Below are 17,049 nucleotides of genomic sequence, written 5' to 3'. Positions count from 1 at the left end.
CATTCAGATCAAATAAAATAGTAAAAGAACAGATCAGATGATGTTCTGCCCCTGATAGCAATTGTACTAAAGTTATGTCTGACAAAGCTGGTGACAGGTGGCAATACATTTTTTCTAACCAATGTAATATGGATAAGCACACCCTCTTTGTCGATGAATGAAGATATGCCTGGTGCACGTGGGTGGAGGCTCGGCAACCTCCCAATGCAGCAATGTAGAAAAAATCTCACGGCACTCAGGTCTGCATGAAAATTTCAGTGATTTATTGAAGCGGAGTGCAGTTCTTGACAAAGGGGGTAACCCCGAAACGTTGCATTGCACTCTGCTTCAATAAATCACTGAAATTTTCATGCAGACATGAGTGCCATGAGGTTTTTTCTACATTAATACATTTTTTCTAACCTGTCCGATAAACTGAACGACCAATTGCCATCTCACGAAAAATGTCGGGACAATCCACACACGGCCCGAAAATCGTGCGAAACGGAGATCCATACGATCAAATCTTTGTGTCTATGGCCAGCTTAACCTGAGTTTTATCTGTACCTCTGGTCCTAACTTCGGCAAATATTTGAGAGCCCCCTTCAGTAATATTGTGTTGGGGGAGGGTGCAAGTGCTCCTAAAATTAGCAATCGCTTATAATCACTGGGGGTGCCAAAATGTTAAGGACCATAACTGCTACCCTGAACCAGTGCTCCTGTCTGCTGAAAACTGCATCTGCCTAGAGTATTAGACCAGGAACGCAACATCACTATCTTCTTCTTGTTTCTGGGTCTAAAAGTTTCGGAGTTTGTACACATTTCCCAATATTATGCTTGCGCAAAATCAAAAGCAGAGAGCTTTTTATTATTAATAATAATAATGATGATGACAATGACCATGATAATAATATAAAACAGTTCTCGCTTTATTTACTGCCATAGTCTTCCCCTAAATGGTTACCTTAGTTCTGAAATGGCAAAAACCGTTATAAGCTATGTTAAAAATGTGCCTTTCTTTCTTACTATGGACTTGTGCTCATGAAGAAATATTAGAAAGGAAAACAAGATTTTCTTGTACTGGTGAAAGAAAGCATTTTATCATGTTAGTAAATCTTCCCTAATAAAAAAAAAAAAAAACATCAAAAGTTCAGCCTTTCAAAACTCCCTAGTAGTTAATCCAGAGAAAGTCTAACAAAAACGGCCAGCAGGACAGCTGCCATTTGAATAACCCAGGAGGAAAGAAAAATAGTCTGTGCATACACTTCAAAACAGCATTTACTCACTGGTAAAAAAAAAAAAGTTGGGGTCCCCTGATTTAGATGAAGCAGCATTTATATATGGACTGTTTTATGAATTAGCTTTTTAGAGAGACTTGTAATGTTAATGTAATGTTTCCTTGATTTCCAAAAATGGATGTCTCATACTGTCATACAGCCACAACAATGTATTGTATTTACTTTTCAACTACAGCTTTTCTACATTGTGCTAGGCTAATCCAAAAGCTTTCTTAAAGCAAAATATATTTATTTTGCCATAACCTGTAAAAACATATGCAACATTACAAACACATTAATACACCTGCTACTATTGAATTTTCTTGGTAAAAGACAATATTTTCTCATTTTCCTGAAAGCAGCCTAAATATACGTAATAGAAAAAAATGTGAACTCCACCAGGGTGAATGCAAGGGAAAGTGTTCAGCTCTTGAAGGGGAGGGGGCTGACAAGTATATAAACATAGCTTTATAAATGGAAATCCAGATTGTGCTCTTGCTCAATATGACTGCAGGCTAGTCGCAAGCTTGACTGGACAAATGTCAAAAAGATATATATCACAAAATTATTCAAGACTAGATGAATAATGGGGTCATTAGAAGTGCATAAATTAGCTTGAACAGTAATAAACCAGAGAGGTCGTCACGGCAAAAAAATGCGCACGGCAAAAATTAGCTTGCAAATAATATTGTTTATATTAATTGCTTAGTTATTTTGAAACGCTGACAAATAATGTCATCCTTTGGCAATTAAAAGTCATTAACATTTAGTTTCTGGCATTTAATTTTTTTCGTAGAATTGTATGCAGATTTTCAGGGAATAATTACTTTTAAATGATACCCTTGCTCTAAGTTACTAATACTTTACCATTTTTAAATGTAGTTTTTTGATTCAGAGAAATAATTTTTATTTTGGACTTCATAAAATATGTTATTGCTAAAAAAGTTTTTGTGCAAGGCTGGGAAATAATGCCCATTAGAAAACCTTGCAACATCTTCCTGCTATTGATCTTAAAGAGGGGTTTTACCTTATAATTATCGTTTAAGGGTTAAGAGAAATGTTCTTTTCCCACAATGCACCATGATTGAACTTCCACCATCCAGGTAAGGGATCACACGAACTTCCCTTACCTGCTGCTCAAAAAAGCCATTTGAATACAAGATGTATATGGAATATTGTACTAGGGTAGGTGTTAAAGGAACAGTTCAGTGTAAAAATAAAAACTGGGTAAATAGAATATAAAAAGTTTCTAATATAGTTAGCTAGCCAAAAATGTCATATATATAGGCTGAAACAGAACTGAAACCTACTTCCTGCATTGCAGCTTTCTAACGCTGAGTTAGTCAGCGACTTTAAGGGGAGCCACATAGGACATAACTGTTCACAGAGTTTGCAATTGATCCTTAGCATTAAAGTGATACTGACACTAAAAAAATATTTTCAAAATATTAATCTACATTAAAAGTTACCTATAGGTCACATTAATAGTTTTTTGCCGATTGTTCTGCTTTTGTAAGTAATTGTTACTTGAAGTCAGGGCCGGGCCCGCTGGCTGGGCGCCCCAGGCAACCCAGCCAGCCATGACGCCCCATCCACCGCACATGTGTACTGACCATACACATAGGACGTCCGCGCGCGCACTGACTGCACGTATAGGAGGCTCGCACATGTGCACTAACCAGCTGCGTCGACCTCTCCAGGTACGCTCTCCCCTCATGTACGCGCATGCGCACAAATATTCGCATGGACTGGAGCGGCACTTACTCAGCTGGACTAGGGGTAGGTAGCAGTGAAAGGTACGTGCCTGGCTCCCCTCAAGCTTTGCGCCCTAGGCACGTGCCTACTCTGCCTACCCCTAGTTCCGGCCCTGCTTGAAGTTCCTAAACCTGACTGTTTTGCCAAACTGACTGTCCCATCTCAGTCTGTCAGTTAGAGTTTCTTATGCTAAAAGACTGCTGAAGCTCAAATATGGCAGCCCCAATAAAGGAACATGGGGGTTAGAAAGGAAATGTATAAGCATCAGGCAATACTTTTATGGCAATATTATAAATATTATTCAATGATATTGTTATGATGGATATTAAAAAAAGATTCTTTTCTGGTGTCAGTATCTCTTCAAGGTCAGATTCAAAAGCAAACAGTTATGACCAATGTGCCCCCCTCAAGTCCCTGACTGATAACTGCCTGGTAACATAGTAAGTAAGGTTGAAAAAAGACACATGTCCATCGAGTTCAACCTTTTTTTTTTTAATTAACTACCTATCTGCCAGTTGATCCAGAGGAAGGCAAAAAAAAACCCATCTGAAGCCTCTCCAATTTGCCTTAGAGGGGGAAAAATTCCTTCCTGACTCCAAAATGGCAATCGGACTAGTCCCTGGATCAACTTGGACTATGAGCTATTTCCCATAACCCTGTATTCCCTTACTAGCTATCTAATGTATCAGCCTGTACAACTGATTCAGGGAGAGAATTCCACATCTTCACAGCTCTCACTGTAAAAAAACCCTTTATATTTATTTTTTTATATATTTTATATTTATACATAGCCAATCAGGGGAAACCAAGGAAGCTGCAAAGTAGGAAGTCGTGTTATGGCTATTATGTTAGACATCCGCTCACTCAAGCCTTTATGGATTACATTGTTGGTTAACTAACTAAATTGAAAATATTTTTTTATTTAGCACAGCCTATCTATTTTTATACTGAATAATTACTTTAAGTAAAAAGCTTCCTTGCACACAGAGTTCTGTGCTCTATGCCAGATGCACAAGAACAGCAGCTCTGATTCTGGAGAGGGTGCAAGTTTGAACTGATGGGTGCCTGAACCTGATAAAAACATAGAAAGAGAATAAATCTGTGAACATATGAAAGGCAAATACCCCCCCCCCAAAAAAAGAAGGCAAACAAGTATAAATAGCATAACATCTTTGCTATAACAAGGTAAAATAAACATTTAAACATTCAATAAATAACAACTTACCTAGCTTTTTCCCCATCATTTCTTGATTTTTGTATTGAAACGAAGTTACAGAGAAGAAGAATCTGGTTACTTGTTTAACTATACGAGGCCCATTTATCAAAGGTCGAATTTCAAATTCATGTGAGTTTTTTTTAACTCTAATTAAATTCAAATATACCCGAAATTCAATTGGGAGGTTAACAAAAAAATCAAACTCAAACAAATATTACCGACCCGAAAACTCGAATCAGATTAGACTAAAACTCGAAAAATGTTTTTTCTCCGAAAAAAAACTTGACTTATACCTGAACTCAATAGGTTTAAGGTGGCAAATAGTCTAATTCAAATTATTCCCAGGGTATACGTTTGATAAATTGAGAGTTTTGACCAAAATTCTTTTTCAAAAATTCAAATTCACAATTTGACCCTTAATAAATCTTAATGTAAAGGTGGGGGTAAGTAAAAAAAAGAAGCATGCAACAGGAAAAAAGATAATTGTGGCAATGAAATATAGGCAATGAAATATAGCCTTATGATACAGTTTTTGCAAGGTGAGAAGGCAGTACGGGTTATTTATAAATACTGGGCAAATTTGCACCTGGGCAGTAACTCATGGCAACCAATCAGATGATTGCTTTCACTGTTCACCATGCAGCTGGCTGAAAAAAAGCTAATAACTGACTGGTTGCTATGGGATACTGCCCAGGTGCAAATTTGCCCAGTGTTTATAAATCAGCCCCAGTGTATTTTTGTTGAAATGAACATGGACTTTTGTTAATAGATCCACTTTCATTTACTCATGTAGGAAAATGAACATTTTTTTAATGCCTGGGCTATGTTTGAAATGAATGCTTATTTTTCACGTTTTTTTCATGTTTTCAGCAACATTGTCTACTGGGTTTTTATAGATATTAGTTTTCAGTTTCTTCAGCTTACTTTTCTTCAGTAACAGCTTGTCTTAATTGACATAATATTGATTAAATATGATTAAGACATAAGGCTAACAATGCAAGAAAATTAAGATGATATGAATGGCTATCTGCGAGAGAACTTTATGGCACTTTATGTTATTCTATTACAAAGGAGTTTATCTTTATTGTTCATATGATAATTACCTCCAAATGGACGAATACATATTTTTATGGATCTTATGCCATTCTGCCTTTAGACAGTAGTAAATGGAGTGAACAATTTTATAATCTTGATTATGAATTTGAAGTGCATTCTTTTTATGATTATCATTTACTTAAACCCCAAACCACCTTGCTGTGCTTATATTTATGTGCGTGTGTTTGTGTGTATACTGTATTCACGGTAGTGGGGAATACAGCAAATCTTGACTAAAGAAACAAAAAAATTAGAGGAACAGTAACATCAAAAAATGAAAGTGTTTTTAAGTAATACAAATATAATGCAGTGCTGCCCTGCACTGGTAAAACTGCTGTGTTTGCTTCATAAACCCTTCAATTGTTTCTCCTTTCTACAAATTTCCCAGGGCAGACAAACCCACAGTAGAATGAAAAAGCTGACTTTTTAGTTAAAGTTCGGCTTTTCACTCTAATGAATGAAAGGGGAGAGCTCTGTTGTGCTCACTGGAAAAACCCCGGGCTGGTGCAGTTTTCTGCTGATAGGAGCACTGGCCCGGTGTTTCAGGTAAGTAAATACATTCACTTGGGGGTGCCTAACATTTGGCCCCCTCAAGTGGTAAATGACTTTCCTTCTCCTTTAAACAAGGCTTTCTATCTTAAAGAGTGGTCCAGTATTATACTTATTATATTGATACATTCTTTGGGGTTAATACTATACCCATGTTCATAAACATATACAGACGAAAAATGGCCTAAAAACATTGCAACTCCTAAACATTAAATCTATTCAGGAAGGCTAAAATTAATAGTGTAGCTCATGGTGTCCTCTCTAAACATTTGTTAAAACCCCCTTGGAGCTTTATTGTCAGGAGAAAGTATATTCCTCTGCAATTCTGTGCAGTATAGTTGTAGTGGTGTGTATATATATATATATATATATATATATATATATATATATATATATGTACACATATATATATGTACACACACACACTATATAAATATATAGTTTTCCTGAATTCCAACAGAATGATTTTAAAGAGTGAGGATGTTAAATATTACCAGCCCTTAGTCAGTGCTGTCATTGACATCACTTCTTCATCTAGCATGAATAAAATACGCGATCCACAGATTTATTGTGCCTTCAAATATGCATACAAATGGTACACTAGGATTTGTTTTGCATAAATATTCTGTCTGAAGAGGTTTATAATATAATATGGTCAATGCATATACAATAAGTTACTGTAAAGAATAAGCAGATGTGCATTTGTTGGTTGCATTGTGATTGCTGCCCCTTGCTCATATAGTGCCATGTGCAGTGCTGTCCATGATCCTGAAATGTACGGAGCACAACAATTTCCCAGTGAAATGCAGTAATTTCTGGGGAAATATTATTAACATCCACAAGCAAAATGACTCCTCCTCATTTTAACATCTTGTATCACACTATAAAATTTTTTTACTGATGGTGATGAGATTATCAAGTGGTTCAAAATTCATAGACCTTGTGATAAAAGGTTTATAGACGACTGCAGTTTCCACAAGAAAATGTTAAGTTATTGTTCACACCAGATTAAAACAAATAGTGGTAAGTGCTGATATTCAATATACACATCTAATAGCCTAACTGCACCTCCCATCCAGTAAGGTCCCATGGTGCTAAAACCCAACTCAATTTCATAACGTATAAATATAAATAGATATATTACAGACAAACAGAGAGATATATAAAAATATCATAACTTAGCTGCATGCAATGAATAAACAGACAAGAATATTCCAAAAGGGTCTGGGGTCGGACTGGCACTCTATCGGCGAAGACACGTTAGACACCTCAGCCCCCCACAACCTAACTTTTTTCCTGTTCGGGGGTAGTACCAATAGCGGGTCTGGGCCTGCAGGGCCCACAATGGCCGACCCTGAATGTGTCTTTGCATTATTTGTTGATTTCTGTTACAATTCACACATACATAAAACAGCATGTTGCTAGCACCCATGTTAAGCACAAATTAGTTTGCTGCTATGAACTGCCTATTGCACTATTACAGCATCACTTTGAACACATCCTCAGCCTCATTTATGAGGCTAATGTGCTAAAATTGACACAAAATTGAGCCTGCATTGAATTGCATTTATAAAAGGTACTTGCACACATACATGCTCCTTGCACTTTCAAGTATACCGAGGCCAAAACAGCCCGACACAGGATTAATGAAACAAGACTGTCTATAGCAGCATAGAGCAGCCCCTCTGGAAAATGTCAGAATATAAATATTGTTAATCCATGCCTGCTGCCATAGCATGCATATTGGTGCACTGCAATAAAAGCTATTTGCTAATTTATTGGTACGGTTAACCTGATGGGTGAATCATTTCCCATGTTGATGAATAACACCCTTAGATCCGTTGAATTGTAATCATCATTTTTTTACTGTTTGGTCATACTTGTAGAATTGCATTACTCTCTTTATATAAGTACATGAACATTCATCTAACTTTAAATGTACCACACACAAGCAAGCATTACAAAACATTTTTCTTTCTTTGATGTGAGTTCAATAGTGTGTTGAACTCACTTTTTCCTAAAATATGCAAGCAATCAAATTTTGGTTTTGGGCCATTATTTTTTCACTTTTGTGAAGAATGTTTTCAAAGCAGATAAATTATGAAGAGTGTATTCTTTTTTCCTCCAAAAAAAGACTCCATTGCACGAGTTCTTGAATCTTACTGCAGCTTGTACTGGACGCAGGATATCCTGTAATACTTGCTAAATTGCATAAATTCAGATGCATGGTGCAATGATACAATGTAAATAATCCAATAAAAAGGAATGTTTTACATTGGGACAACTAATTATTAAAATCGCTGGGCTCTAGTAGGAAAATGGTACTTAAGACTTACTTTTCTTTATTATTCAATCCAAGTGAATGATGAGATCATGAGTGAAAATGACCTTGACAATTTCACCTCATAAGAATTGTGCAAACAAGTACTATTGCAAATAGTAACAGAGCTGCCTCAAAGTCAGATCACTGCCTAGAAACCCACTGGGGCACTGGGGATCTGATAAGACTTGATTCTATTCTGAATATGTTTGTTAGGCCTATGACAAATGTTTAATTATGACTACTACAGTAGATGCCCTTAAACATTCCTTTGGATGCAAGCGACTGCCATGGTCAAAGGAATTTTTATTGCTTTCAATGTAAAGTTGGGAGAGAGAATCAAGGTATCAAGGTCAAGGAAAAGTCTATAAGGAAAAGGGAGGAATAGTAAATTAACTCCAGCTTTGAAACTACTATCATCCGACAGAGTCACTGTAAATAGCTGATTGCTAAAGTAAGCAAATAACTAATCCCCATTTATTGAGGTGATGATGGCAGGAGAAGCCACTGCTGACATTCACTCAAATGCCTTCAAGGCATCAAGGCTTTCCAGGGAAAGAATCATTTATGACAAGGAGTGCCGTAAATGTTGTTTTCTCCCCACTAAGAAATGTGTAACTGATTTTATTGAGTTACATAACAAACTGTTTCATTTTCTACTAGTCTGAATTTCACTAATCAAAGCCCCATTAAAATCATACCTCTGTCCCAATTTCAGAATCTTCCCTTGAAATATATTCCACTTTCATTGCCTTGTTGTGACATTAGACTGAAACAAAAATGAATTATTAGCGATATTAAAGGGCAAGTAAAGTCTAAAATAGAATAAGGCTGTATTTTGTATACTAAACATAAACATGAACTTACTGCACCAGAAGCCTAATAAAACAAATGATTTATGCTTTCAAAGTTGGCCACAGGGGGTCACCATATTGTAACTTTGCTAACCATCTTTGCAAGACCAAGACTGTGCACATGCTCAGTGTGGTCTGGGCTGCTTAGGGATCGTCATAACTTATAAAAACAGCCAAATAATATCTGCCAGAAGCCGATACAGCAAGACTGATTAATAATCAGAATATGCAGATTGCACTGGGTCCTGAGAATCCCAGTTTATCTGTTTAAATCTGGCTCCATGATATTTGTCCCTGCAGCTGGAGTTGGAAACAGTAAAGGGGATGTAAAGGCAAAAATAAAATCCAATACAAATTTATACACAGTCGCGACTGCTCTACAGGGAAACAAACAAAGCTGCTTGAGTTCTGCATGGCTGGGAAGTAAGGTGGGAGCTCCCCCAGCTGTTCATAAGTATTAGTGTTTCCCTGCAGAGGTGTTAGGAACCGTCTGACAGAGCAAGTAAATGAAGGAAGAATTTCACTCCATAGTCAGGTTTCTTATAAAAACGCTACACATTTTTCAAATAAAATATATTGAAGATACTGTAGGTTTCTTTTTCATTAAAGAAAGTAAAAATGGGATTGTATTTTTTTGCCATTACATGCCCTTTAAGAGTGAATAGTAAGCTGATTTTAATAAATCTGCTGTTCTTCTACTGGAATCTACTGCTTAAAAAAACTATTGGGTACCCTTAATTGCATGCACATAAATATTAAAGGAGTCAATTAAAGTATATATTCATATACATAAAAATGTAGCTTCTGAGAAAAGGCTTTTGCTTCAGCCAAAACGCTGGTCTTATAATATAGCACGTTTGACGTTTATAACTCCTGATAAGTGTAGATCTCTTTCTATGTTGGGATATTTCTTTATACGTGAACTACACAAAGGCCCAGTGAACCAGTTATATATGAGTGCCCGCATCTACTTGTATACAACAATTGCAAATTTATTGTGAACTGTTAAAACCAAACTAAAACCACTTTTGCATTCCTAAAACTAGCTATGGGATATCCACATCCCAATATGCAACATATATACAGTAATGCAAACATCATATATAAATATTATCATACGTTTTACTATTGTAAACATAGATAGCAGGTAACTGCAAAAAAAAAAAACACACTTGTGTGTAATAATCCTTTTTACAACAGTGGTCTACACATATAGCAAATAGATTTCTTCAAAAATTTAGATACCGCATTTCAACTTGCTTGCCAGATTATTCACTTATACATAAGCAATTTAAAATGAGTTATGAGATTAGGTATGAGAAATACTCACATATGGAATCTTAGCTTGCCAAAATATGTAGACACACATGCAATGTCTCAAAAGTTGTCGATGTCACATCAATAGTTGCTAGAAATAATTAGCAAAAAAAATATTTAGTGGAGTTCACAGAATGATTCTTATTCTTTATGCAGTGTGGATTGTGAATGGGGTAGGACCCTAACCAGCTAGGGTGCTCATTCAACAGTCCTGTTTCACTCTAACCAGATGTTAGCAGCACAGTCACGTCATGTAACTGTAAAGCAGTTTTACAAGGGACTACAACATTTGTTTTTTAACATAGCCTTTACTCAAGTGACAAAATGACCTATTCTGGACATTACCGTATATAAATCTGAAAGACCATAAGCGTGCTTTATCTTAATTTGTCTTTATTTTGCTTCTTACAATCAACAGACGCTTTCTAGGAATTTTTAATGTTTTACATTAAGTAGTGTTCGTCTTTCATTTCTATCTTTCCCCCTGAAAATATTTAAAAAAAGCTATACTTCATGTTGTATTTATTTTCCATTGTATTAAAAATAACCAAGCAAAAAGTGGGGGCTGTCCCTAATAATTAACATCGTACAGCAGCTATCGGTTGAACAATTTAGTGATTCGGTGTCAAGATGAACGAGGACACAGGGCACAACTGTAATGCTGGGGACACATTAAAAGGTTCCTAGAAAAATATTTGCTTCATGAAGTTTTCAAAGTGCAGAATGGTTTCCAGTGTGAAGTGTGGCAAGTTAACTGGTAGCCAAGATGTATAAATGACAGACAAAAACACTGATTAAAAAAAAAAATTACAGCTTGACACATTTGAGAACAAGAATGATGAATGTTTACGTTAATGCATGGCTTTTACATATTAGAATGATTAATGCTTATGTTAATTTATAACTTTTACATATTGATTAATTGCATTTGCTTCACTGGCTGAAACAGTGCAAGTGGCAATGAGATCCATATGTTTGCTGGCAAACTCCCTTGAAAAATCATTATAATCATGTTAAACTCTGACTAGCTCAGTGCTAGCTCTGTGCAGAACAGACTGAAAGGGAGGTGGAGAAAAGCAAAAGAAAACAAGTTTAATTTGTTTTTTTTGCAAGGAATTCTATTGTTCCTTGGACCTCTTGATCCAAACTATTTAAAGCTATTGCTTGTCATAATATTTAAATGATGACTCCATGTAACACCGATGCTGCGTCTGTGAAATACTTAGGTGTATGGGCTTGACTAAATCTCTACTTATAATATACTCTAATATACTGTTCTTGTGCAGGCAGGGGATATAATCTCAGCTAGGACATTTATAACTAAATTGTTAAGACTAGACTACTATAAAAGAATATTCTCACAGTTGCTGTTTTTCTGCCCTAAATGGAAGTAGGAAAGGACCTTTCCCCTTTGTCTGCTTTCATTTTCCACTGAATTATTTCATGAGGTGGAAACAAAAGCAGATTGAAAGTCATGTTTACAGGAAGTTTGGAACACTTGACAGAAGTAAAAGGAAGACTGCCCACAGTGTTCATTGCTGGCTCACAAACGTCCCCTAATCATCTGTCAGTGCAGGTCAACATTTTGTTATACATGTATGTATGTCATGCACAAAATTCAGAATACCCAAATTGTATACAACTGCAGTAAATAGTGGTATTGAGTTGGAAGGAGTACAATTTTCAAACTTTACCTCAATGGCAGACTTTCTTTTGGTGCTCCAGCATCCGCCACACTGCCCTGCAGAACAGCGATAGTTTGCTGATTTCTGTACTATGCATGTGAAAGAGGATGCTGAGGCACGAGAAGAGTATGGTGCATTTTAACAAAAAGAAAGAATTCAGCCTGGTTCTAAAGTAAGTGACTGTAATCACATGGGGTGCCTAAACTGGCCCGGACCAGGGCCAGACTGGGAGTAAAAAAACAGCCCGGGCAAAAAAATCAAAGCAAAATACACAATGGTTTTGTACTCATCCACACATATAGGGGCAGATTCACTAAGCTCGAGTGAAGGATTCGAATGAAAAATACTTCGAATTTCGAAGTATTTTTTTGGTACTTCGACCATCGAATTGGTTAAATTCGTTCGAATTCGAACGAAATCGAACGAATCGAACGAAAAATCGTTCGACTATTCGACCATTCGATAGTCGAAGTACTTCCCCTTTAAAAAAAACTTCGACCCCCTACTTCGGCAGGTAAAACCTACCGAAGTCAATGTTAGCCTATGGGGAAGGTCCCCATAGGCTTGCTAACCTTTTTTTGATCGAAGGATTTTCGTTCGATCGTTGGATTCAAATCCTTCGAATCGTTCGATTCGAAGGATTTAATCGTTCGATCGAACGAAAAATCCTTCGATCGATCGATCGAAGGATTAGCGCTAAATCCTTCGACTTCGATATTCGAAGTCGAAGGATTTCAATTCGAGGGTCGAATTTCGAAGTATTTTTTACTTCGAAATTCGACCCTTAGTGAATCTGCCCCATAATGTATAATGTACCCTAGAACTCATAACAAATGGCACAAAGGCATTTCCATGTATAATATCCCAACATTCATAACAGGATGGCACAAAGGCAATTCCATGTATAATACCCCAGAACTCATATTAAGATGGCACAAAGTAATTTCTGTGTATAATACCATCAGAACTCATAGTAGAATAACACAAAAGCCATTCCGAGTATAATACCCCAGAACTCATAGGAAGATGGCACAAAGACAATTCCGTGTATATGACAGAATTCACTGCAGGGTGGCATAGTCCAGATGGCTGTCACGATCGCCGCCCGGAGCTCCGGGCGGCGCGTCCCTCCTTGCCGGCGTCGCTCCCAAAATGGCGGCGCCCATGGCCGCCACGTGGGTAGCGGCGCCGGCGCGATGACGTCAGCGCGCCGACGTCGGCGCAAGAGCGTCAATGACGTCAAAATGGCGCCAAATTTGAAAATAAAAGCGCCAACTAGACGCCAGAATGGCGCCCAAGAATAGGATTACTTCCCTAAAGAGTATCCTGGGTTTCCTGTCTGCCTTATTGCCTAAATCGTGTTCCTGATCTGTTTCCTGACCCTTTGCCTGGACTTTGGACTTTGTTTGTATTCTGCCTGCCTGTGAACTCTTGCCTGATCCTGACTATTCTTCGTTTAACCCTTTGGACACCGCGACCTTGTTCCCTCAAGAGGGCTTCCTCCTTGATCCTGACAACCTCCCTGGAGGGAGCTCCCGGCTCCCTGACAATGGCATAGTGGCAGTCCTATTTTTTTGAAGGTTAAAAATCAGAATGGCTATTAAGGGAAGAAAAGGGTGAATGGTGCCACATTGGGAGAGCCAGCCAAATCCTTGCAACATCCTTGCAACAGTTTTGATAAGGGAATTTTGGGGAAGTGAACATAGTAAAGTAACCATAAGGCAGAAGAAATTAAGGGGGATTTGTATCCAGCATTCATCTGCACTGATTGTTGGGGGGGGAGAAAGGGAATCTGCAGATTAGGGAAGTACCATCCTGTCTTTTGGTCTGTTACATAGTTAGATCAGGTTGAAAAAAGAAAAAGACAAAGTGCATCAAGTTCAACCCCTCAAAATGAAACCCAGCATCCATACACACCCCTCCATGACTGTGAAGATGTTTATGAACTATGGAACCTAACGTTTGCCCAGATGGGGATACCCCTTTAACTCTATGTTTATAAATAAACACACTGAAACAGAATTGTGGGTTAAGGTCGGCCACAGCTTTATTTATATTCCCGATCCTTGCCATTTCAAAACACATCTCGTTAACTGTCAAGTATATGACCTTATATATCTTACCCCGAATGCCGGCCCCTGTGTGCAGTGGGCATGTGGTGTCACCTTTTATACCAGGCTGAATACAGGGAAAGGATCAATAACCGCCACGCTGTGACAAAAACACTTAAAAATAAACATACATTCATTTAAATGTACACCATCAGACCTCATCCTCTTTTTTTTTTGTAAAACATAATAACACATAAACATTGCATACTTTTATTACTGGGTGGGTGGGAGGTTGCGCCTGTAGCTGCTATGGGTGCCAAGAGGAAGATGCAGGGAGAGGCGCTGCCTTATAAGGCCATTCCTGTGCACATGCGCACTGCGTGATGACATCGCCGCCGTTCTAGCGACTGCGCAAAGACGCCAGGCGCGTCCACGCTGGGCCAGATTATGCGCCTTGTTTAAAGGGGAACTCCCCTTCCCAGTCAGTAGCGCTTTCGCTACTTGCTTTAGCGCTGCCCAACACTCACATAAACTATATAGCCATATCTATACTAACTATAGAGTTTAGTATCACAATAACCTTTGATATTATGTCTGTCCAAGAAATCATCCAAGCCCTTCTTATAGTCATTAACAGAATCAGCATCACAACATCACCCGGCAGTGCATTCCACATCCTCACTGTCCTGACTGTGAAGAACCCCCTATTCTGTTCCTTTAAATGAAAGTTCTTTTCTTCTAATCTTAAAGGGAGGCCACTGGTACGGTGATCCTCTTTATGGGTAAAAAGGTCCCTTGCCATTTGTCTATAATGTCCTCTAATGTACTTGTAAAGTGTAATCATGTCCCCTCGCAAGCGCCTTTTTTCCAGAGAAAACAACCCAACCTTGACAGTCTCCCCTAATAATTTAACTCTTCCCTCCCTCTAACCAGTTGCACTTAGTCTCTGCACTCTCTCCAGATCATTTAAATCCCTCTAAAAGGAGAATTCAACCCAATTGTAAAAAACCCCGTACCCCCACCCCACGTAGATTCCCTTCCTCCTCCCCCCAGGCTAACTGTCCCCCACCCCCAGGGAAATGCCCCATACTTTATACTTACCCCTCGGCGCAGATTCAGGCAGTGGACTTCACGGCATCCATCTTCCAGGTCTTCGTGTCTTCTTCTGGCGCTTCGGCAATTTCTGTCGAATTCGGTGCATGCACAGTTGTCCAAACCGGCAAACAGCTCCAACTGCGCATGCGCCAAAAATGCCGGTCTCCTACTCAGTTTACCGAGGGGGGTGGCAGTTAGCCTGGGGGGAGGAGGGAGGGAAGTCTACGTGGGGTGGGGGATACAGGGTTTTTTACAAAATGGGTTGAATTCTCCTTTAAGGACTGGAGTCCAAAACTGCACTGTATACTCCAGATGAGGCCTTACCAGGGACCTATAAAGAGGCAAAATTATGTTTTCATCCTTTGAGTTAATGCCCTTTTTTATACAGGACTTTATTTGCTTTAGTAGCCACAGAATGACACTGCCTTGAATTAGACAACTTGTTATCTACAAAAACCCCTAGATCCTTTTCATTTAAGCAAACTCCCAACACTCGGCCATTTAGTGTATAACTTGCATTTATATTATTTCTGCCAAAGTGCATAACCTGCATTTATTAACATTGAACCTCACTTTCCAGTTTGCTGCCCAGTTTCCCAACTTAGACAAATCACTCTGCAAAGTGGCAACATCCTGCATGGAACCTATAGTTCTGCACAATTCCAGAACCCACCAGCGCACCCTGGCCTCTCATGCCAAAATTGGTCCGGTGCTTAGTAAAAAATGGGAATCGGCACCCCTAGCAATATGTGATAAGAAGAAAATAACCAGCATTCAAGACTTCATGCAAGTGGGCTTCATGCAAGTTCATTAAAAGTAACGTTTCGGGGGCATACCCCTTTCTTAGTCTTGCTTGCATGGAGACCTGAGTGCCGGAAATTTTCTTCTTATCATGTATAATGAACTTGTCCCTATCTCAAGTGACTCTAGACAGGACAGGTGACTGTCAAGTGACTGACCCGGGAGGACAAGCAACCCCCAAGACAGCCGGGAAGGGAGAAGGGGAGAAGGGGACAAGGGACAGGGGACAGGCGACATTCCCCCCCCCCCCCACACACACACACAGCCCAGTAAACTGGCAGTTGTAGAATAAGGAAACAGATAAGGGCAGCCATGGAAGCAGACTAAGAATCCTCAGCCCAGTCTGTAACACACACATGATACATCCCAGCAAAAATCCCTGTAATTCTCATTAGGAGGTCAGTTCTCCCACATCATTCCCTGCTGCCCAGAGACTGCCCTGTTGCCAACATCCAGACAAATGACATACACCACACAGGCAGGCGCCTTTGCATTTCATGACAGCACCACTCACTAAAACTGATCTTTCTGCAGCTGTGCTGTCTCCTGTACTTCTCCTTACAATCGGCTTTCGGCTGGCAGGCTGCAAACAGCATACGGTGCAATGTGGTGCTCACTCTGCAATCCACTGATCTTGTCTGCTGTTTGCAGCCTGCTAGCAGAGAGCCGATTGTTAGGAGACAGCACAGCTGCAGAAAGATCTGTGTCACTGTTCCACAAAGTTAGTACAAAAGGCTGGGGGAAGGGGACTTGGTCGGGCTTCTCAGAGTACTGAAAGTTACAAGTCCCCCGACAGTAGATCGGGAGAGGCCCACAAACTGGACTAACAATTTGTCTGAACGGGCAAATGCCCAAGGGGCCGCTCAGTTTTTTATTAAGTGGGTCACTCCCGATCTACTGTCCGGGGACTTGTAACTTTCAGTACTCTGAGAAGCCCGACCAAGTCCCCTTCCCCCAGCCCTTTGTACTGACTTTGTGGAGCAGTGACACAGATCTTTCTGCAGCTGTGCTGTCTCCTAATAATCGGCTCTCGGCTAGCAGGCTGCAAACAGCAG

The 17,049-nt window shown here is 39.1% G+C and overlaps 1 long non-coding RNA gene across 1 annotated transcript; it reads right to left on the bottom strand.

Moving 5' to 3' along the window:
• Positions 1-7,625: 7,625 nt before the first annotated feature.
• On the bottom strand, positions 7,626-16,705 carry LOC108716055. Its single transcript, XR_001935626.2, has 3 exons — positions 16,509-16,705; positions 10,376-10,453; positions 7,626-8,960 (listed from the first exon to the last, which is right to left on the bottom strand). It is a non-coding gene; the product is annotated as an uncharacterized LOC108716055 (long non-coding RNA).
• Positions 16,706-17,049: the final 344 nt, after the last annotated feature.

Source organism: Xenopus laevis, chromosome 1L, assembly GCF_017654675.1.
Source record: "Xenopus laevis strain J_2021 chromosome 1L, Xenopus_laevis_v10.1, whole genome shotgun sequence".
In the NCBI taxonomy this organism is placed as follows: Eukaryota; Metazoa; Chordata; class Amphibia; order Anura; family Pipidae; genus Xenopus; species Xenopus laevis.
The sequence above is the reverse complement of the archived record's forward strand: the minus strand, read 5'-3'. Positions and strand labels throughout refer to the sequence as shown.